Source organism: Rhinoraja longicauda, chromosome 33, assembly GCF_053455715.1.
Source record: "Rhinoraja longicauda isolate Sanriku21f chromosome 33, sRhiLon1.1, whole genome shotgun sequence".
NCBI classification, from domain to species: domain Eukaryota; kingdom Metazoa; phylum Chordata; class Chondrichthyes; order Rajiformes; family Arhynchobatidae; genus Rhinoraja; species Rhinoraja longicauda.
Window position 1 is genome coordinate 6,846,295 of NC_135985.1, and position 23,598 is coordinate 6,869,892.

General features: G+C 40.3%; 1 protein-coding gene across 5 annotated transcripts in view; it reads left to right on the forward strand.

The window, feature by feature from the left end:
• atosa (atos homolog A) overlaps positions 1-23,598 on the forward strand; it is a 73,243-nt gene that overhangs the window by 6,190 nt on the left and 43,455 nt on the right. The window contains exons 1-2 of one of the 5 annotated variants that reach the window (XM_078427530.1): positions 8,238-8,375; positions 11,481-11,629. The exons of 3 other annotated variants lie outside the window; for them this stretch is intronic. The gene's annotated coding sequence lies outside the window, so the exon portion shown is untranslated. Of the gene's footprint in view, positions 1-8,237; positions 8,376-11,480; positions 11,630-23,598 lie in introns of those variants that run through there. One more of the 5 variants, XM_078427529.1, reaches the window with a different exon arrangement.

Genomic DNA, 23,598 nt, shown 5'->3' on the forward strand with positions numbered 1-23,598 from the left:
AAAAGGAAAAATGATCCAGCCATGGTTATCAAGGGAAATCAAATATGTATTTTAGGTGAAAGGATAAAGCTCAAAATATTGCCGCAAAAAAGCAGTAAGCTTGTGAGTTCTGAATATTTCAGAATTCAGCGAAGTAGGGCTAAGGCATGATAAGAAGGAAGAATTTATCTAGCAAGAAATGCAAATAAAAGATGATATAAAGGAAAAGTTTAGCTAAAATTAATAAGGGTCCTCGACACTGGTGGCCTGCAAGGATGCATGCTCAGCCCCCTTCTATACCAAATACCAATCCAACTCGATTTATAAGTTCACAGAGGACACCACTGTAGTGGACTGGATATCAAATAATGACGTAAGGAAGGAGATTAAGCTCTTAACCTGATGCCAAGCCACCAACCTCTCCCTCAATGTCAACAAGACAAAGGAGATTGTGAGCGACTTCAGGAAATATGGCGGTACACATATCCCATTATATATACAATACGATACGATAGAACTTTATTTATCCCAGGAGGGAAATTGGTCTGCCAACAGTCATAAAACACAAGATACATGAAACATGAATTTAAAGTGACGAGTGGAAAGTCCCGTGACAAGGGGGAGTACATTTGCGCTGAATTAGATATGGTCAAAAGCTTCACGTTATTATGAGTAAATATCACCAACAATTTGTCCTAGACCAGCCACATTGAAGCTATGGCCAGGAAAGCACACCAATGCCTCTACTTCCTCAGAAGGCAAAAGGAGTTTGGCATATCACCAACAACCTAAACCAACTTCTACAGATGCGCCATACAAACCGTTTTATCGGGATGCATCACAGCATGGTTGGGGGATAGCTCCATCCAAGACCACAAGAAATTGCAGAGTTGCACAATAATTGAGTATCTTCTATCGGAGATCGATAGATGTTTTTGATATCGTAATATATCATGTGTGTAGGAAATTACACGTTATGAAGTAATTGATCAATTTAATGACAAAGCAGGCATGAGGGACCAAATGTCCTCCATAGCAGAGTGAAATTGTATCAATAGAACATGGTGGAAGGGAAAAATTGAGACCATAGTGGGGGAACTAAAGGCATGAAAAACGTTTTCATTTAAAAAAAAAAAGAAAAACAGGAAGGGTGGTGGCGAGCAGGGAGAGCAGAGCTGGGAACTTCAGCAGACAGAAATGTTGGTAGTTTCTTTTTTTTTAGAAAGTTGAGCAGGAGCTTCTAAGATTCCATTCAAGAGCCTGTGGTTTGTAGCGTAACTTTACATAACTCAGATAGCAACCAACCTTTAATGTTTATTTCTTAAATAAAGAGGTATCCTTTTTTAAAATAACTTTCAGACGTGTATGTGAAATCTCACTCCTACTGATCCCAGTTTGTGTCTAATTGAGATGCGTTTTTTTTCAGCTGTTACCCTTTGATTCTGTACTTTTAGTAATTTTTACCTTGTGGAATATAACCATATTAAAAGGTATTTTTTAATATATCCTTAAAATATTTTACATGATGCTGCATTAAGGTTTAATCTATAGTTATGGCTTATATTTATTCACAGGGAGTTTAGAGCTATTTTATAGGAGGACTGCACTTGTTTTGCAAAAAAATGAAAGGTGGGGCATTGTACAGACTGCTTCTGGCCAAGAGAAGTATGGTAATGCCATTGTTCGATCATGTACCTTATATATACTTACGAACCAACAAGAAATTGGTGAAAACAGATTAATGTTATTTTGTATTTTTTTAAGGAGAATGCAAGAGCGGATTTAACTTTGGTTAGCGTGTCTGGTGCTTGTACTCCACTTGGTATTAATCATTCTAACTGCTTTCACCACCTAGCAACAACTTTGTGTATCTGTCATCATCACGTCACTTCCTGCTGTTTGGGCAGCTGTGAAGATTATTGTGCTGTGAAGGTCATGAAGATAGCAGCATGTTCCTATTTGGGTGGTTTGTTTACGAGTATAGTAGTTTTGTTAAAGGAATGAGAGCTGCTCTCACGTGTTTGCAAATAGGATTCCGAAGTCTTGTCTAGAATGCAAAATAAGTACTTGCAGCAGAATACAATCCATAGCTTTTCTTCCACCAGCTCCAATATTGTTTTAAGCGAAGTAGTAATCAACAGGTGCAAGAACAATTATTCTTTGCAAATAGATTTTTCCTAGAAACTAACATAAGTTGAATTCTGTAATATTAACCACATTTCATGCTTCATTTGTTTTCAGTGTTTATGGGTGTGTTAAACCTGTATAAAAGCAAATGTTATAAGTGGTCATTCAGTAGAATAATTGAGGATTTTCGGTATTGTGTTCCATGTAAGGTTTCCTGCTTGAACTTAAATAGTTTGTTAAACTGTGGTCAGATAGTCAGGCACATGCAATTTTTAATCACAAAGTTCTGAAGTTGTTTTGAACAGTGTGGCTTGAGGTTACATCTGTGTAAACTCTGTAGAATTTAAAAACTGGATAAAATGCATTACTGAAAAAAAGACAAGGAAAACATTCTAATCTGCTGCCACTCCTTAACCTTTACATGTAAAGTTTTCATTATCATCAAATTGTTTCCAAAATTTCTTAAATCAATTAAACACAGTAGATTCAAACCCCATTAAAGCACTTGAGCATATAATCAGGGCTGATATTTCTTGGGATATTAAAGCACTGTATTGTCGGAGATATTTCTTAGACAAGGTGTTAAACTGGCAATCCTTTGAATTATTAACTGTGTTAAAATATCCTATAATGTTGGTTAAAGTGTAATGAAAGTCTCATTTTGTAGAATAAACCAATGACCGGACTTAAAAGATCTAGGATGCCTGAGGTCATGAGCAGTTATGTAAATACCCTCCAATCGCTCTCTCGCTCTAATCTCTCTCTGTGCATCACTCTTCCTCCTCCCCACCCCCCAGTCTGCCATTTGCATCTGTTTCCATTTTCACCGTCTATTTTCTCTCCATTCTCCACCTTTATCCTCCCTCTGCCTGTTTATCCCCCCTGAACTGCCCCAGTTTGTCCACTTCCCACCTCATTCTGCTTTGTCCTCTCCTCACTTGTAGTCCTTTTAAAATGTATTTTCCTATTCTTCCTTCACTCCAGTTTTGCAGGTTCTGATATGGCTAATGAGGGCAATGTGGGCACTGATGAATATTCTGCAGAAAGAGGTGACTGACAAGTAGTCTGTGAAGGAGTGCATTTCTTCTGCCAGTTAGGCAGGGCTTCCTGATACATACAATTCAAGGCTTTGGTTCTCAACACCATGTTCCTTCTCTGCTTTGCGTGTTCCCATTGACAGTGGCTACCAGGAGTCAGTGGAGATGATACAATTTTTTGTGGTATTTTTTTCTTTGAACACATCTTTATAATCTTTTTCTCTGTCTGCTTTGTCCCAACATAGCTTGATTCTCTTGGGAGCCTGATGTTAGTTGTGTGAATGACTTTGCCTTCCCAACATGGCAGGAGTAACAATGTTTTAATCGTATCCTGGCAGTTATTTGTTCCTAAACAACCAGTTGGTTTAATTTCATTTACTTCAGTTTAGCAACAGAGCACGGAAACTGCGCTTTGGCCCACCGAGTCCATGCCAACCATCTATCACCCGTTTACACTAGTTCTTTGTTGTCCTACATGCTCATCGACTCCCTACACAGAAGGGGCAATTTACAGATGCCAATTAACCTTTGGGATGTGCAGGACACCAGAGCACCCGGATGAAAGCCATGCGGTCACAGGGAGAACATGCAAAGGCTTACGGCCAGCACCCAAGGTTAGGATCAAACCCAAGTTTCAGATGTTGTTGGGCAGCAGCTCTATCAGCTGCACCACTGTGCCGTCCATTAGCTGGTCATTCTTCCCGTCCTTATTGAATGTGGGATCTTGCTTGTATATAAAACGTAGCCAAACTCCAACAAAGTTGATGAGCTCAAGGTAGAATCTGAGAAGTAGGCGGGAGTCGTCTTTTGCTCCTATGGCAACTTGCAAGGAAAAATACGTGGCCAACATTGGTCCTTTTCTAAATTCTTAATTTTTAAAGATCATGTTTATATTCATACCAAAGTATATTTTACATTGAAATGTAGATTAAATGAATGTGTCACGGTTTACCTGCAATAAGGCAATTCTAATGTTACTTTGAAACTTTACAAAATGATAATCTAACTTTATCCGTTTAAATTTGGGTAACATGCAAATTAGTATGGTGTTTTCAATTCAAGGTCCAGTATCAAAAATTACTTGAATTTTATATTTAACTTCGTAATTTAACTGTATCAAGCAAATATTTCTTCTGAAGCATTAATGATTTTAATTCTTTGATGGTCACCATGACTTGCAATTTCTACATCTCATTTTTCTGGCCTTCGGCTATACAGAATAGCATTTCTGATAAATTAACTTTTAATGTCTTTGTCAGATTGGTGCTGCAAGTTATTTGATCTGTAAATTAAATAGCTGATTAAACTAGATTCATCCACTTGCATGTCACTAATATGATTACACTGGTTCCACAAAACAGTTTTGGTTTAAGATTGTTTAGTTGATTTCAGAACATTCTAATGGAAAATTGTTATTATAGTCATTTGATTTAATCATTATTGTTGTGACCTGGGATCTTTTTTTCATAAAATACAAAGTTTGCTCGCTCACTTGTTAGTCATTTCCATGTTTTCCTCTTTTGCGTTAACTATCATATTCAGTTCAAATGTTTGTCCCTGTTTGTATCGTGGCCATATTGCAATGACATACATGATGATGCATTCCAAACTTGTGAACAACGCAAGTTATCATTAAGGCAATTACAGAGTTTGAATGATGTCAGTCAGTTAAGTGGGTTACAAGATAATTATTGATGAAGGTAGGAAAATTGAATAATTTTCCTCAGAATCTTTGTTTCTATGGAGTCCTAGATCACCACCCATTTAGTGGGTTCTGATGTGACTGATGAGGCCAACAAAGGAACTACAAACTCCCTGTCAGATGGGCCAGGAATACCTGACATTAGTGTTTGAAGTGGCTCTCGGAGGGGGTCATGGTGCTCCTGATGCATTCATTTAAGGTTCCTAACATCACCCTGAAAGCTCCTCCACTTTGAGCAATCATTCGCAGTGGAATCCTAAGATTTGGGGAGAGTGTTGCATTTTTATTCAGAAGGTTTTGAACTACTCCTTTCTCCGTCTGGTAATCTTTTTGCACGACTGAGCTCGGAATAGAATGTCTGTTTCGTGCTTCTTGCGTTTGAGGCAGCAGAAATTATGTAACGTCCTCCAGGCGCTGTAGCCAGTGCAATGTGCTGTTGTCAAGGGCCGTGAGGTTTACCCCTCCACCAGGGGGACGGAGGACAGTGCGTTGAAAATGACGAGCTGCGCTGTTTGCTGGTCTGTTCCACACACGCAGGCTGCTGATCGACGCAACCCCCAACGATGCATGTTGGCATTGAACCGGCCAACCCCAGTGCGGAGCCGGTTCAAGACGACCCACTCTTTGCGGGGCATGTCCGAGCCGGGTGGGGCTGTGGTGTTCGGTGCGACAGTGAATTGAGGAGGTTGCGATGTCTGTTCCCAGCTGGTTCTCCATGCGCCTAGTATGTTGAATCCGGAGCCACAGAGGGTCGCTGCATGACGGGAGAAAGGGTGACGAGATAACAGGCGTTGAGGTCCCAGTTGCTGTGAATCCTGTGCGAAGTGATGCAAAGGATGTTTGTCGTCCGATGGGGCCTTGCACACCAGCCTATTAGTGAAGAACTCTGCGAAGCTTGGCGGGTGCGATACCTGCGTAGGAGATCCGTCGGAGTAGAGCGTAGGCAACCAGTGATGATCCGCATGGTGTCGTTGAGGGTGACGTCTAGCTTGCTGGTGTGAGCGCTGCGGCACCATGCTGGGGCGGCGTACTCAGTGGCGCTGTACACGAGTGCAAGAGCACTGGTTGGAAGAGTAGATGTCCTGGCGCCCCATGACGATCCGGCCAAGCATCGCAGGAGGTTGTTCCGTGCCGAGACTTTAGCATGGAGCTTCAAGGTGTTGCTTGTAGGTCAGCTGCCGATCTAGTTTCACCCCGAGGTATGTAGGAAATGGGTTGTAGGGAGGGGTGACCCATTGAGGGTGATGGTTAGCTGGCGTTGAGCTTCCATGTTTTTCAGGTGAAAGGCCGTTGTGGTGGCTTTTGCCATATTCAGTTTTAGTCTCCAGGTCTTAAGGTAGCCCGCGACAAGTTCCATATCTGCCGAGAGCACATCCTCAACATTTGACCAGCTCTTGGCCGAGTAGAGTAGGGCCAAGTCATCTGCGTATCCATACTGGCGCGAGGTCGTGCGTGGCAGATCGCTGATATAGAGATTGAAGAGCATGGGGGCCAGTACCGAGCCTTGGGGGACTCCGTTTCTTAGGCGTCGCAGTCGGCTAGATTGTCTGTCGCTGGTCTTGAGTACAAAACTGCGGTTAGCAAGGAGCCGCATTTCGTTTTGTGCGATGGTGTTGGACGTGCAAATACCATGGCCTGTGCAGCAGAGTCAATGGAGTTGGCCTGGGAGAGTACACTGATAGTGGTTTGTGTATCCTTCCATTTAAGTATTTTGCATTGATGGCCTATTTCCAACGCCTTGAATACCTGCTGTATGTTGTCCAGGTCTTGGAGGCATATAGTAGAGAAGGATCATGAGTATGAACCGTAAATATAATGAGGTTACCTTCATTATAAACTGCTGACCAGTTGAATTTTCCATTGTCATATTGTCTAAAGCCAATTTCCTGGTGCATGTATGTTATGAGCATTTTTCAAAAGGATCCAGGCTCATTTTGTACTTTTATTTTGCTTATTGATTTCTCACTATCAATCACCCTTCCTATTGGCTTCATTGTAATTCCAAGGGCACCAAGTACCATTTGATACTTTCCCCAAATGACCATTATTCAAATAAATCTTGATACTGAATTTCATAGTGTAGAATTTTGTAGCTAGTGCTGATTCTGACATTCGTGTATGCTTGTTATCAAAGGGATTTTTTTTTGTCTTCCACCCTGGAAAGGCTTTTTTTTTGTCTTCAACTAAATTGGACAGACCTGTAATTGAACCCCAATTTTTTTCCTATATGGTTCATCTATAAAATCGATTAATTTGCAGAACTAGGTATGCTCTTGATAAGATCTTTACAAGCAGCAGGAGATTTTAAAACCCTGTGGTGTGCAGTAGCTTTGAACTGAAATTCCAGATTCAAAGAACAGTTTTGTAAAATTCAGAACCATTGGAGATCCTTCCTACTGACTGGTTTACATTCATCACATACACTATGATCAGATTACAGCAATAATCATTTCTGTGTCTTTCTTCTTTGCCTCTAGTGAACATGTTGGGTTATTTTGAGGTCTTAATTGTTTGTAGCTTTTTTATTTCTGAAGGTGTTTTGTCAAATTCATCAGTTTCCTTCATTGAGCCTATTGTTTGAGATTGGAGGATGAATTACTTTTTTGATGGCCATAAGCATCTTAATTGATGTTAAAAGAGGTTTATGCATGTGTGCAAGAAAGCAAATGAATCATCAGTTACTTCTGAGGAGGTCCTTGTGCCACTCCATCCAGTTGATAATTGATTAGCTTTGGTGACTGGTTTAAAGAACCATCCACTAGGCATTTGGAGATGGCTGATTAGCAGCTCAAGGAAGGTGGCTGAAGGAAGCTTTTCTTCATTTAAAATTATATTTAACATGATTTGGTCTCATGGCAAACCCATTGAACTTTTCTGTTGATTACTTTTATATTGGGAATATTCATTTTCATGATTGTAAGAGATTTGTAACAATTCTCTATAAACCATGCTGAAGTAGCAAACTACTTAAACTCAGTGTACACGCCTGCTTTGCATCGTTTTATATTTACTGTATCAAGATTGCAAGTTTTGTAACAATTCTTTAAACCTACTGGTAATACTGTATTTAAGCTGACAGTGTACATGCCTGCTTTGCATAGTTTATATATATATATATATATATATATATAGTGACTTAGTTCTACAGTTGCTGGTGCAATAGGCTGCTGTTGTACTCTGAACTTTAATTTGTCTGATTGCAGCTGTGAGCAGAGATGTGGCTGCTGCTGAACAGACAGGAAACTATAGCAGAGTTTGACACTGGGTTTCACATTGCTGCCAGCCAATCGGGTTGCACGGCTGTTGCTATGCCTGCTCCTAGTCTGCCTCATTGTAGAAGCAGTGCATTGCAGAGTGATAGGCTGGAGCTAATATGCACCACAGCAGAACAATGTTGTTTTGACCATTGCAGACATCTGGTGCACTCAGATACTGACAGTGCAGCCCAGCATTAGCCAGAGGCAACTTCCTTTACTCAAGAAGTCAAACATTCTTTGTTCAAAAAGGAAAATTATGGCTGCATAGAAAAGGTGTGTACTGTGGAGAGTGCTTTTGTGTGTTATATTTTCATTGCTTTCTCTTACATTATCCCCCAATGTAACATGTTTAAGGGGGTGGAGCACAAGAGTGTACACAGAAATGTTGAGTTCTCCCTAACTTTATATTCTTTTGTGTGATTGAATTCAGTAGATTTATCACTTACGGTTCACATTATCGTCAGCTCCCCAATGAATAGCAACATTTAGATTGTTTCATTATGCTTCATTTGCATTTAGTACATCAGCTTTCTCTAGTTTGTGGCTGCAGAAATATTTTACCTTTAAATTACCTCGGAAATGAATCTTTTGTTGCCGTTTGTCTACCCAAGGTGCGACATAGCTTACAATCTATGCAAATAACTGAGTGAAACACCCACAAAGGCACCTTCTAGGCTTCTCTTTATACACGGCTTCTGTTCTAAGTTGTGACTTTAGTGCATTCTCAACCTATCTTGTCCTTCAAACAAAGCTGTGTGAAGGCAAAAGACACACTGCAGTACCTTTTTATTTCAGCATTTAACTAGAAAATTAATGATTTTCATACTATTAAATAATTTATTAATCCCTTCCAGAATATCGTGCTGCAATTTTTTTCTGGTGTTCTTCAACTCCACAAATGTAGTCAAGTTTAAGGAATTTTTGAATTTCAATTAACTTCTTGCTTGACTTTCTGGCACAAGAGAATAATTATGGAAATTCCAGTCTGATGTACAGTTCTCTTTGTTAACCATGCAAGGTTAGATTGACTGTTCCTGTTAAATTAGTGATTGTATGACATTTGGTGCAGCAATAGTGAGGTCAGTTATGTTTGTTCCCTGTTGTTGACAGTGTATCAAGTTCACTGAAACAGTGTGGTGTAGCTCCCAGATTTGGTCTGCAATCTTGTGTACTCGCTTCCTGATGTGCAACATATGTTTTCTCAGGCACGTTTCCAGCCTTTCTCATTGGAATTGCCTCTTAGCATCCGTTTTCTTAATGCAGCCATCACTACCACCTCTTCTTCCACTCGTTCACTCCACTACTGCACTTCCTTGCATTATTTATGCAAGATTCCTTACACAACTCTTTCTGTTCTTTAACTGTCATTATTCCTTCCAAGTATTAAAGCAGATACTATAGTGGTGTTTAAGAGACTTTGAGATAGGCACATGGATATGCTGGAAATGGATCACAGGCAGGCAGAGGAGGTGCGTTCAATTTGGCATCATGTTCAGCAAGGATATTGTGGGCCGAAGCACCTGTTTCTGGGCTGAACAGTTCTCTGTTCTATGAAAATATTATGTTTTCAAACCTAAATTTATGCCTTTGTTCCTTTCATGTGATAATCATAATGCAATACACAAGGTTTCCCAGTGCTCTCATTATCACTTCATATTGAAGGTCAATCTACAAGTAAGGAAGAGCAAATTAGAGGTCCACCTCAAAAAGTATTGTGATTGCCCTTGCTTAATTTGTACATAAATGGCTTGGATGTGATGGAGGAAAAGCTCTCTTCAAGTTGCTGACCATTACTGACCTTTTCTCATTGGAATTGCTTCTCGGCATCCTCTTTCCTGATGCAGCCATCACTACCCGCATACAGGAAGGGCGGCACAGGGGCTCAGCGGTAGAGTTTCTGCCTTGCAGCACCAGAGACCCAGGTTCAATCGTGATTACAGGTGCAGTCTGTACGAAGTTTGTACGTTCTCTCTGTGACCGTGTGGATTTGTTCTGGGTGCTCAGGTTTCCTCCTCCATTCCAAAGAAACGCAGGTGTGTAGGTTAATTGGCTTCTGTAAACCATCCTAGTTTATAGGATACAGCTGGTGTACGGGTGATCACGGGTCAGCATGATTCGATGGGCTGAAGGGTCTGTTGCCAGGCTGTTTCTCTAAAATAAACAATCGAGGCCTTTTGACCCAATAAGTCTGTAATGACTATCAATCACCCATCTATGATAATCCTACATTAATCCCATTTTTATATCTTCCCCACATTGGCAACAGTTCCCCCCAGATTCTATCACCCATCTACTCGCTTGGGGCAATTTACAATGGCCAATTAATCTGTAAGTCACCTGGGATGCTAGAGGAAACACGCACAGTTGCAGGGAACACTTGAAGTCTGGTCTCTGGAACTGTGGGGCAACGAGCGGCTCTACTGGCTGCACCACAATCATAGAGTGATACAGTGTGGAAACAGGCCCTTTGGCCCAACTTGCCCACAATGGCCAACATGTCCCAGCTACACTAATCCCACCTGCCCAGGTTTGGTCCATATCCCTCCAAACATGTCCTATCCATGTATCTGTCTAAGTTTCTTTAGCCCCATCTTCAAGAAATTGGGGCCAGCCCCATTGAAATCTTGCTTCAGTATGATTTAGTTAGAAGGTTGAGATTACAGATTTGCATGGTTAACACATTTAACACGTTTGTAGATTCATCAACAAAGGGGCATGTTGTAGAGGGAGGCTGGAAAAACAATTTAAGCATAATTGGTTTACATCTGAAGATTTTGTATTCGTAAAAATATACTGCAAAGATGGGCGTTGAGTGCAATCATTAATTAATTGTGCAAATTTGGGTAAGAACCACTTTTGAAAAAGGAGAACACAAATATTTTGTGGGAGGATAGGTCCACCTTAAACCCTTTTCTCTTTAAACCTTCTTTCATCTTCATCAAGAACGCATTGCAGAGAAGAAAACATTCCCAATATTTACATGATAGTGCACAGCAGCATTCCTAGAGAAGACAAGAGATGCTGATTGACTCGTTGAGCTACTCCAGCACTCCATGTCCTCTTTTGTAAACCAGCATCTGTAGTTTCTGGTTTCTAGCAAAGTAACATAACTGATTGCGAGTGTTTTGTCACCCATGACTTGCCTAGTGGCAGTATATATTTTATTTCTGATGGCTCTGTTACAATAAATATCTTACTTTAAAATCCTTGAAGCCTTTCAAAGTCTTGAAATAAAACATAATCCCACGAATGATAATGTTTTCCATGACTTGAATGTTGTGACATATGTTCTGATAATTGCTGCCTGGCTAATAATACAAGTTTTCACTGTTTAACCCATTATCTCATCCCCACATCCCGTCTGTTCCTTTCCACTAGGTTGTTAGGATCCATCCATCTCCGAGAGATGATGGTGCGGCTTTGACATTGTCCTGCTTGGAGAGGGGAATGTTTCAACCGTGGTTGCATTTCCTGCTGTGATTGACTAGCCTATCCTTGACAGGCAGACCTTCACACAGCTTCTACAGGTGAAGTTGCCTTTGGCTGTTGGATTGTGTTGCTGCTGCCATTGACGATTTTGTGGTGTGGGTGTCTGACCTTTATGGTCTTGAACCACATGCTGCTGTGATCCTTCATACCCGCCTGGTGGGCCTTTCTCCAGCTTCTCCAGTCCTCAGCAGATGTCCCCCAGCTGTCAGTGGTAATGTTAAAAATTTAACCTATCTCTTTTAGTCGTATCCTTGTCGCCAAGCTTTGGTCTTCCTCTTGGCCTCCGTTTAGTGGCGGCCTCCCCACATGTTTGGAGATGGTTCCATTTCCATTTTCCATCCTGTGTACATGTCCAAGCCAGCAGAGACATTTTTCTGCTTGAGGATCACCGGGATGCTAGGCATGTTGGCCTTGGAGAGGACAGATTGGTTGGTAATTTTTGTCCTGCCAAGAAATTCCCAGGATGCGTAGACAGCAGAAATGAAAATTATTCCATTTCCTTTCTTGATGTAGATAAGTCGTCCAAGCTTCACTGCTGTACAGTAACGTGCTCAAGATGCACGCTTTGTAGACAGTTATCTTGGTCTTGATTGTGAGTTTCCTTTTCTTCCATGCCCGCTTGGTTGGACATCCGAAGGTAGTTGTTGCTTTACCTAGGTTAATTCCCGGAATGGCGGGACTGTCGTATGTTGAAAGGCTGGAGCGATTGGGCTTGCATACACTGGAATTTAGAAGGATGAGGGGGGATCTTATTGAAACATATAAGATAATTAGGGGATTGGACACATTAGAGGCAGGAAACATGTTCCCAATGTTGGGGGAGTCCAGAACAAGGGGCCACAGTTTAAGAATAAGGGGTAGGCTATTTAGAACGGAGATGAGGAAGTACTTTTTCAGTCAGAGAGTGGTGAAGGTGTAGAATTCTCTGCCTCAGAAGGCAGTGGAGGCCAGTTCGTTGGATGCTTTCAAGAGAGAGCTGGATAGAGCTCTTAAGGATAGCGGAGTGAGGGGGTATGGGGAGAAGGCAGGAACGGGGTACTGATTGAGAGTGATCAGCCATGATCGCATTGAATGGCCTACTCCTGCACCTATTGTCTATTGTCTATTGAATTGATTTTCTCATCCAGAGGTAGGGTATCAATCACTGTAGATCTTGGGTAGACAAATTTGTTGACTATTTCCAGCGGAGTGGTGTTTAGGGTGAGTGCCCTGACCCATGACAACAGTTGTCTTAATGCAAATTGTCAGTCGGGCTTTATTGCAAGCATGAAACAGTCTCTCCACCGGCCCCGGAAGTCCTATTGTTGGGGCAATGAGTGCAGGATCAGTGTACAGGAGTTCCCTTAAACGCATGGTTCTCGCCTTCATCTTGACTTTCAACCTTGCTAGATTGAAGAGCTTCCCATCGCTTCTGGTGTCACCCTTGTGTCTGTCGGAAAGGCAACAGACAGAAGGGCAAATAGGCAGATGCTGAACAGTGGGCACTAGGACACAGCCTTGCTTCACTCCATTTCTTATAGGTAAACTGTCTGCTATGGCGTCATCAAATTGCATAGTACATGCATATTCTCATAGAAGGACTGAATGAGGTTTGGAACATGTGATGGTGGTCCCCACTGTTCCTTTCTACTAGGATTGCTTAAAATAATAGTAAAGGTTCTTCTATGAAACAATATACTATTAAACGATAAAGTTCTACTATGGACAGGTGGATTAGAGATAGCATTTATTCACCTTTGGAGTTATCAAACTACAGAGCAAAAGTGCCCAGGTATTTAATCTTTCTCAGTGGTTGATGTGGAACTTCCAAAGTCCATGTAACATTTAAATTGATGTTCTTGTTCATTTGCGTGTCTCACTTTGTTAATAGTTGTAAATGTTGGTATTCCATTCAAGGATTTACGCAACACTCGGGGACAACAAAAAGAACGCCTCTTTCCAAATCACCAGTGCCACAAATTTCAAACAAATCAAAGCAACAAATAAGAGATAAACACAGGTTATAATTGGTCAGCATTTTGGATTTAAGATTATATGTGGATTGTAATTTGCATTTTGTTTGGAAGGGTTTTTAACCAAGTTTGTTAAAAATATCCATGGAAAATGAAAAGGTATGAATTATGAATTGAGAAAAGGAAAGTCTGAAAAAGAGACAAACTGCTGGAGTAACTCATTGGGTTAGGCAGCAATCTTTGGAGAACATGGATAGGTGACGTTTTGGGTCGGGACCCTTCTTCAGACTGGTTGTGGGGGGGAGAAAGTTGGAAGAGGGGTAGGACAAAACAGGGGCCTTGAACAATGGGCCAATATGGGCTCCATACTTCCTTGGTCATCTGTTACTGGCCCTGCTTTGTTGTGGTCTTTTTTTTTTACCTCCAGTTCCCTCCCATCCACTTTCAGTCTGAAGAAGGGTCCTGACCCGAAACGTCACCCATCCTTTTTCTCCAGAGATGCTGCCCGACCCACTGTGTCTATCAGGGGTAGAACAAAGCCTGGCAATTATAGGTGGGGACAGATGTGAGTGGTTTTTGATAGGCAGATAGTTGGACAAAGACAAAGTGTGATACAAAATCCAAAAGACTAGTTGAAGTACTTTCTAAATATGATTCATTGCCACTTCCAATACATATTCAAATTCTTGCTTGATTATATCTTACAGATGTCGAAATCATGTTTTTTTTTCATCTGTAGATGTATACTGTGGATTTTAATTCTGTAAATGTTCTGGTTTCAAACATGAAATTCCTGATTCTGTGAGACCTGCAAGGAGATTCCGGGGATTGGCAGGGATTCCCAGAGGGACCACAGTTGGGTTTACCATTCTTGCATTTTATTTCTTGCATTGTAGATCCTTTAAAACAAAATCAGTGTTTATCCATGGATAACTAGTATTATTTTTGAGAGAACAACATCCCCCCAGAGTAATCGGTATTTGCAGGGAGTCTCTTGGGGACATGTTGGTATTTTCAGGGATTCTCTCAAAAAAAAAAAATTGAAAGCCACGATTGTGAGGGATTTGATTGTGACTACTTTGGTTATCATAATTACTCTTTTTACATGAGACGTTGAAACAGTATCCCATAGTACAACTCGAGAATAAATCTCCTTATCACAAAGAAACTAGGACTCTTTGTAAAAAGGCTTTTGCAATAAGCTTAGGCAGCAGCTCTTGATAATGTGACCTTTTTTTGCTGCACTGATGTCATTGCACCAAGAGGACATTGAAAGACTGAGGCTTTGTATTTAATCACGTTTCGAAATGTGACCTTTAGTGGTAGTTTTCACAAATCTTGGCCTCAAATTACTGGGTTGACTTTTTTTTTTAAAGGTGTGCATTAGCTAATTCAATCATCATGTATGTTAAATAATGTTATTGGGTTGTTCCAATTTAAAACAAATACTTCATGGAAACCATTGTTCAAAAGTAGTTTCAGTTGTGGTTAAGATTTTTTTTCACTTTTAATTCCCAGTCAGCTCTAGGCACCCTGTAACCCTCAATTCATAAACTACTGGCACTAAGTTACCTTTTGAACTCCCGTTGCCAGATAACCTCTGATTAACTTTCCAGCTTCAAACTGTTTTGTTCTGTTTTCAATTACCTTGGCACATACCCGGATTTCTATCCCCCACCATCCTCCCCCCAAAGCATTCCCAGGAATGGAGCTTTTCAGTTGTCCAGAGCTCAGATCTTTGTCTCAGCAGCTATTACTACTTTAGCACTTAACATCTACTAAAACATTTTTTCTCTATTTTTTTCTCTTCATATGAATGTCAAGCTCGTACCATCCTTTCCTATTTCCCCTTGCTGTTAATACAATATGGTATCAGATTTGTTCTGCTGTTCTTCCATTTTCACTGTATGTGCACTCTGGGATTGTTCGTTATAGTTTAGAGATACAGCACAGAAACGGGCACTTCGGACCACTGAGTCTGCGCACTTGTTCGATCCTTTTAATTATCTAATTGTTGTGGTATCAACAGAATCACTAGTTGTGGCATCAACGGAAAACTCAAGATCATATGGGCATAACTTTAATTTTGACCCTCAAGCAATTTTAACAGATAGTCAAGATTTATTTCTGTTAAGCACAGGTATTTACCTTCCTGTGTCTTTAATCGCATGAATTTTGTTCATTGCCACCTCGGATTGATTGCATTTGTGCATAAGTTGGGAGTGTTACTAAAATTCTTTCTTGTATCTACAGGATATTAATTCACTTCCCATCACCCTTTGTATGATCATTGATCTTCATTCCTACCATCCCACTCGATTACCTTCAGACTTAATTTCTGTAATATTTTCAAAATTGAACATTTCTTCCACCTTCTACGGATGCTGGTTGATTCAGAATGTTGCAGTCTTTTTATTATATACAAACTATGAATTTTCATGCAAGATTTGTTTAGTTGCAAAGAATCTGTTGTCAGAGTTTCGTGCCGATGAATCTAAGTGGTTCCTTTTAGCCCTGTTGCCTGTCTGGCAGTCCTTACAACTTTGGGTCTACTGTCCACTATACAATATTTAGGCACTGCTTCAAATACAAAACTATATCTCCAAATCCTTCCCTATTTCTCTAACTGTATTTTCAGATTTATCTCTTATTCAGCCTGTTTCTGTGCTTTATCACTGATAAATGGTCCTTTGACACCTGTCCTGGGAAATGTTATCATTGTAAGCTATTGAATTAGATCTGCAAAACTATATTTGAATTCCTGGTCACAACTGGTTTGAATTATATTCATTATTGTCAAGAGTGTTTAATTGTCATATGAACCAACAATGAAATTCTTGCTTGCTGCAACGTAACAGATCCATATACATGATAATGCACATGGTACATAATAAAAAATGTAATAAAGTAATAACTAACACTATCTAACCATAATAGTGCAAAGTCCCAAGTCCGTAGTGTAACCAAAGACACAGTCCAAGGAAAAGCTGCTGAGGTTAGTATGTGTAGCTCAAGGTCCGAATGGTTGCTGAGAAGAAGTAGTTAAGCTGTCTTGCTGTAACAGAATAAAGATCCAAGGTGGAGTCAATGCTGATACAGTGTGAGAATAGTAGTAACTATTAAAATAGGAAAACTGATTATTTGTACTCAATCAGCAGTCGGCACTTCCTCTGCAAAACACTTAAACTCTCAGATGTGGAAATGAGGGTCAGTATATTAATCAGGAGGATTCTACTCCATGCAAGCTGCAGAAAAAATATGGACAGTTCAGAAGGCCATAACCTGACTCTATGCCCGAGAGTTATGAGAGTGATAGAGTGGCTCTACCACGATTCCTGACACCTGCCATTGTGATGTGGTTCAGGCTGCATCTTCTTTTCTTGTCCTTGCTGCTCAAAGATGACCCTCACATAGTTCAAGATCTTGTGGACACCTGCCTCTGAACTTTGCGTTGTGCCCGTTTGCCCAACAACATGTGAACCGGTGGATAGATATGAGAGAGACAGACAACCATTGGAGATTTGTGCTTGAATTAAACCATTTTCAATAAAAGGAAAACTTTTCTTTGAGTGGATAAAATTGTTATCCAGATTGTGGTTAGATCTACAATAGTAACTGCAGCACAATTTACCATTTAGTAAAGACATTTGTTGCAATCACGAGGCTTGTAATTGGCAATTGATATGGCAATGGCTGATGTTCCCTTAAACCTTAGGATGAAGTCATGTATCCAAGTAAAATTTTGCCTGAGAAAATACCCGTGCCACTTTTCATTAGTTTCCTAAACATTCCTTTCAGTATGCTTGAAATTTCAAAACTTAATTTTGGCAAATTCACAAATTGTTTATTCTGTACTTAAATATTTTGATCTTTTATTCTCATCTTTTATCTGTTTCTTGATGGTGTTGTAAATCATCGTGTACATCTGGCATATTGCATACCTTTCTGGAAATTGTATTTCAAGAAGGTTGTTTTGACCTGAATGGCAGTACTCTGTACTTAATTATGTTTTTACTGTGGAAATTGCAGTGATAATTATGTAAATCTGTTGCTTCATGTAAATTGCTTATTTAATTTTCTGCCCTTTTACACGATAAAATGTTTCCATGCTTAAAGCATATATATCTTTAATTAAAGTGAATGATATCGAACAAACTACAGCATTTTATTGCTTTTTTTGCACTAAAGTTTTCCATTTGACTGCCCACTGGTTTTCTTTAGGTCTCTGCTGCTGTAAATATTAACCTCTGTTGCTATGAATTACTTTATTTGATACAGCTAGATTTATGTATACCTTGCATTTAAATTATAGTCTGACATACTTACAAATTTTGTGTATGACACACAGTTTGCTAAACCTATACAAAATACATTTCCACACTCCAACTTTGCTCACCTAATCTATAAAGAACAAGTTGAAAGTACTTTAGAGGCATTCAAAACTAAGCTAAATTACGTATGGCTTCTCAACTGGTCTTGAGCTACCGCTGCAATTCTAGCCTTTCCTTAAGTGGAAATATTATCCAAATTAAATGCAGAGAAGCATGGAAACTTAAGAATATATTAAATATCCTGGAAATAATCCCCAAATAGAAAAAAAATTAACTTGATCTGCAAAAAAAGGATAGAATTTCAACATTTTTTATGGTTGTCAATTTCTTGTATCGGTCGTAAATTACACAAAAGCAAAGGGAAGTGTAATTTCAGACCAATAATTTGGAGAATGAGACAATTACAAGAGCTTCAGAATCTGCTCAGTTTTGCTTGAAACAAATTTAATAGTGCTGATTAAAAGCAGTGTGGAGGTAATTAAACGGAATACAATCACAGCAATCAAAAAGCAAGCAGTTTTTGAGGTATTTCCATTGCATTGGATTGTAATTGTAGTCAGAAACCTGATTTGAAAATTCTTGAATGTGTAACAGAAAGACACATTATATGAGCAGAGATGTTAAACTCATAGAAAATGAGCTGCAGGTGCTATCTCCTGTTTCTCAAATGCCTTGCGCAAGTATGGTTTAAAGTTTAAGGTTTAAAGGAGATTTATGAGGCAAATTCTTTGCTATGTGGTGAATGTCTGGAGTACATTGCCAGGGGAGTGCTGGAGATAGTTAGACAGGCATATGAACAGGTAGGAAATGGAGAGATATGGACCATGTGCAGGTAGATAGAATTAGTTTTGATCAGCATCATGGTTGGTACTAACATTGTGACCGAAAGGGCATGTTGCTATGCTTTAGGCCAAAGGGCCTGTTCGTGTATTTTCCTATTCTTTTAGTATTCAGAGTCAGGGCAGGCAGTTCACCAGTTGAATCTGGAAAAACATAGTAAGACATCTTCAAAAGATTCATTGGAGAGAAATTGCATTTAACTTCTAGCTACAAAGCACCACTTGAAACCACAAACATGACCATAGAAAGATATATTCATTATGTTTCTTCTAATGGAATAATAAGAATGCTGAAGTGAAATAAAATATGCAGTGGTTTAATTATCAGCATTTGGATCAATATTATGATCTGCAGATATAAGAACTGCAGATGCCGGTTTCCAAAAAAAGACAGTGCTGGAGTTGCTCAGCAGGTCAGGCAGCATCTGTGGAAGAAATGAATGGGCGATGTTTCGGGTTTGGACCCTTCTTTAGTCTAATTGTTGTAAGGGGGGAGAAAGCTAGAAAAGAGAGGGTGGGGGAAGACATGGCTAGTGATATGATGGATGTTGTTTCAATGATACTGTATATTTATGCTTTTTAAAGGTGAATTTGGCCAAACAAGCACCTGAGCCTATCCAATTTGCAATTCTCTTCCATGTGCAGTACTTGGGCTTCGGCATACTTTGTGCTTAATGAAATAGTAATGGCGATATGAGAAAATATGGCTTCCATTTTACACATGGTAGTAAGACAAATATAAAAGACTGGTGGTGCTGCACGGGGGTCAAACATCGATAATGTTTAATTTGAGATTAATCGGGGCCAACTAAAGAAATAATAATTCTTTCTTGCTGTGCTTCTGGAACATTTAAATACAACAGAGTGGGCAGGCAAAAGCTTAATTTAGCATCACATTTCAGAAGATATTAATTCTGACGGTGGAATATTGCCTGTACAGAATTAGTATGTTGGTGTAAGGCGCTCTCCTTTTTGGAGTCCACTGAAGCCCTTCTGATTCTGAGGCAAGAGAGCTATCCATGAATCTGAATTAGCTTAATGAATGGTGAATTGCAAGTACATAAAGCTTCAGGTCCAAGGCTGATGCTTCAGTGCAGATGATCATTTGTTGTATGGACTCCGTGCCATCCAGAAGAGGTGCTTCACTAGAAGAGTGCAAAATGCTGGTCAGGTGGTGTCTGTGGAGCGAGTGTGCTAACATTCAGTGCGAACAGCGGGAAGTTGGTGGAAAAAGAGAGCTATGGGTGATAGAGTGAAAGAATAGAAGAAAAGCTCATGATCGAGTGAGGGAAAGAGTGATGAATTAATAAAAGGGTATGACAACATAGGCAAATGATATACTAAGCAAGAAATCGGAATGGAGACGCTGTAAATGAAAATGGCAAAACCACAAATTATGATCTGAAGTGATTGAAATAATTGTTGATTCTGAAAAGTATAAAATACTGTTTTGAAAGGTCATATGTGGTCTTCAAGCTTCCATTGGGTTTCAGAGGGACGATGGGAGGTTAAGAGTGAACCAGTGAAGTGGCAAGCAGTCATGGCAACAGTATGTCTGAACACAAACATGGATAGAACAAAGAATGGTCCTCCTATTGCATGAAAAGGGATATATAACTCAGACTTGTGGAGATTCCCATTGTTACACCTTTTATTAGGGGGAGGTGAGCTGAACCTAAGAGAACTTTGTTCAACTTTAGGCAGAGGATTGTGATGTTTTACGTTTTCAATTAAATCCTTATTGTTCTGGCAGCAGGCAAAACTGGGGTTACGATTTTTGTCAGCTGTCATGGGAGTTTTGGTGTGAACTTTTCCCCTCAGTATTGGCCCGTGTCAATATTTAGGACTCTTCACCAGAGTCTGGGATGCTTCAGGTCAACAAGATTTGTCTTCTTTATCCAGACCAAATAGGTTTGGGTGACAACTCTCTCAGCAAGATTTGAATTTTCAGCTTTTAGAATCACAATCGTAGAGTACCTTTTTCCTTATCTATACTAATCCCATTTGCCTGCATGTCTTGAAGGCATGTCTTGCCTATTTAAATGCCTGTCTGAATGCTTCTTAAACATAGTGCTTGTGTCTGATTCCACCAGATCCTCTGGCAGTGCATTCCAGATACCACCTACTCTTGATGTATGATTTCTTGAGGATAACCTGTTCAAGACTGTCTGTCTTTCACTAAACGTATACAGTATTTCAGCCAAAGGCTAAATGGAAAAATCGGAACCAAAGATGTGCAATAAAAACAGAAACAGAATAAAAACAGAAAATGTTGGATATGTGCAGAAGATCCGCAGCATCTGAGTCGAGACAAACATTGAGAACATGCCTTCTGTGAGCACTTTCCTTCCCTATTCTGTTAACATCCCTGTGAAGTCTTAATAATAACCTTGCACCCATGACACCCACCCACCCAGAAAATTAGAACATTCTTACATAAATATGTAATTTAAACCAGGATTTGAGTCTTTTTTCTATTTTCCATTGACAATGAGACAAGCAATTTTTTCAAGTACAACTCTGAATAAAATTGCCATGATCAGAATTAGTTCTGTTTGGAAGCCTAATGAATTAACTATGCCCACTCACATATTTTGTTAGACTTCCAGACTGATTTATGGAAGTCCTTAACAGCCAGTTTCAGAAGATAGGTATTATGTGTGCAACCTTAGAAGGTCTGCAGTTAACTAAAAAGGCAATACGAGGAGAAAAGATGAGGTACGAGGGTAAACTAGCCAATAATATAAAGGAGGATAGCAAAAGTTTTTTTAGGTACGTGAAGAGGAAAAAAATAGTCAAGGCAAATGTGGGTCCCTTGAAGACAGAAGCAGGGGAATTTATTATGGGGAACAAAGAAATGGCAGACGAGTTAAACCGTTACTTTGGATCTGTCTTCACTGAGGAAGATACACACAATCTCCCAAATGTTCTAGGGGCTGGAGAACCTAGGGTGATGGAGGAACTGAAGGAAATCCACATTAGGCAGGAAATGGTTTTGGGTAGACTGATGGGACTGAAGGCTGATAAATCCCCAGGGCCTGATGGTCTGCATCCCAGAGTACTTAAGGAGGTGGCTCTAGAAATAGTGGAAGCATTGGAGATCTTTTTTCAATGTTCTATAGATTCAGGATCAGTTCCTGTGGATTGGAGAATAGCAAATGTTATCCCACTTTTTAAGAAAGGAGGGAGAGAGAAAACGGGTAATTATAGACCAGTTAGTCTGACATCAGTGGTGGGGAAAATGCTGGAGTCAATTATAAAAGACGAAATTGCTGAGCATTTGGATAGCAGTAACGGGATCGTTCCGAGTCAGCATGGATTTACGAAGGGGAAATCATGCTTGACAAATCTACTGGAATTTTTTGAGGATGTAACTAGGAAAATTGACAAGGGAGAGTCAGTGGATGTGGTGTACCTCGACTTTCAGAAAGCCTTCGACAAGGTCCCACATAGGAGATTAGTGGGCAAAATTAGGGCACATGGTATTGGGGGTAGGGTACTGACATGGATAGAAAATTGGTTAACAGACAGAAAGCAAAGAGTGGGGATAAATGGGTCCCTTTCGGAATGGCAGGCAGTGACCAGTGGGGTACCGCAAGGTTCGGTGCTGGGACCCCAGCTATTTACGATATACATTAATGACTTAGACGAAGGGATTAAAAGTACCATTAGCAAATTTGCAGATGATACTAAGTTGGGGGGTAGTGTGAATTGTGAGGAAGATGCAATAAGGCTGCAGGGTGACCTGGACAGGTTGTGTGAGTGGGCGGATACATGGCAGATGCAGTTTAATGTAGATAAGTGCGAGGTTATTCACTTTGGAAGTAAGAATAGAAAGGCAGATTATTATCTGAATGGTGTCAAGTTAGGAGGAGGGGGAGTTCAACGAGATCTGGGTGTCCTAGTGCATCAGTCAATGAAAGGAAGCATGCAGGTTCAGCAGGCAGTGAAGAAAGCCAATGGAATGTTGGCCTTCGTAACAAGAGGAGTTGAGTATAGGAGCAAAGAGGTCCTTCTACAGTTGTACCGGGCCCTGGTGAGACCGCACCTGGAGTACTGTGTGCAGTTTTGGTCTCCAAATTTGAGGAAGGATATTCTTGCTATGGAGGGCGTGCAGCGTAGGTTCACTAGATTAATTCCCGGAATGGCGGGACTGTCGTATGTTGAAAGGCTGGAGCGATTGGGCTTGTATACACTGGAATTTAGAAGGATGAGGGGGGATCTTATTGAAACATATAAGATAATTAGGGGATTGGACACATTAGAGGCAGATAACATGTTCCCAATGTTGGGGGAGTCCAGAACAAGGGGCCACAGTTTGAGAATAAGGGGTAGGCCATTTAGAACGGAGATGAGGAAGAACTTTTTCAGTCAGAGGGTGGTGAAGGTGTGGAATTCTCTGCCTCAGAAGGCAGTGGAGGCCAGTTCGTTGGATGCTTTCAAGAGAGAGCTGGATAGAGCTCTTAAGGATAGCGGAGTGAGGGGGTATGGGGAGAAGGCAGGAACGGGGTACTGATTGATAGTGATCAGCCATGATCGCATTGAATGGCGGTGCTGGCTCGAAGGGCTGAATGGCCTACTCCTGCACCTATTGTCTATTGTCTATTGTCTATTGTTTTCAACAAGTGACTTTGTCACTTAAGTTCAAAACACTTAAAATTGTTTTAATAAAAACTTTGCTGAACACCAGTGCTCTCTCGACTCTGGAGATTTGGATCTCACGTTTTAATTCCCCTCCCCATTCCCACATCGACCTGTTTATTCTCTGCCTCCACCACTGCAGTGTTTGAGGCGAAAAGCATGAACATTGAATTCTCCAATTTCAGGAAACCCATGCCACCTCTGTTTTTGTATCCCCTATCTACCCTGGTTCTCTCACACACTC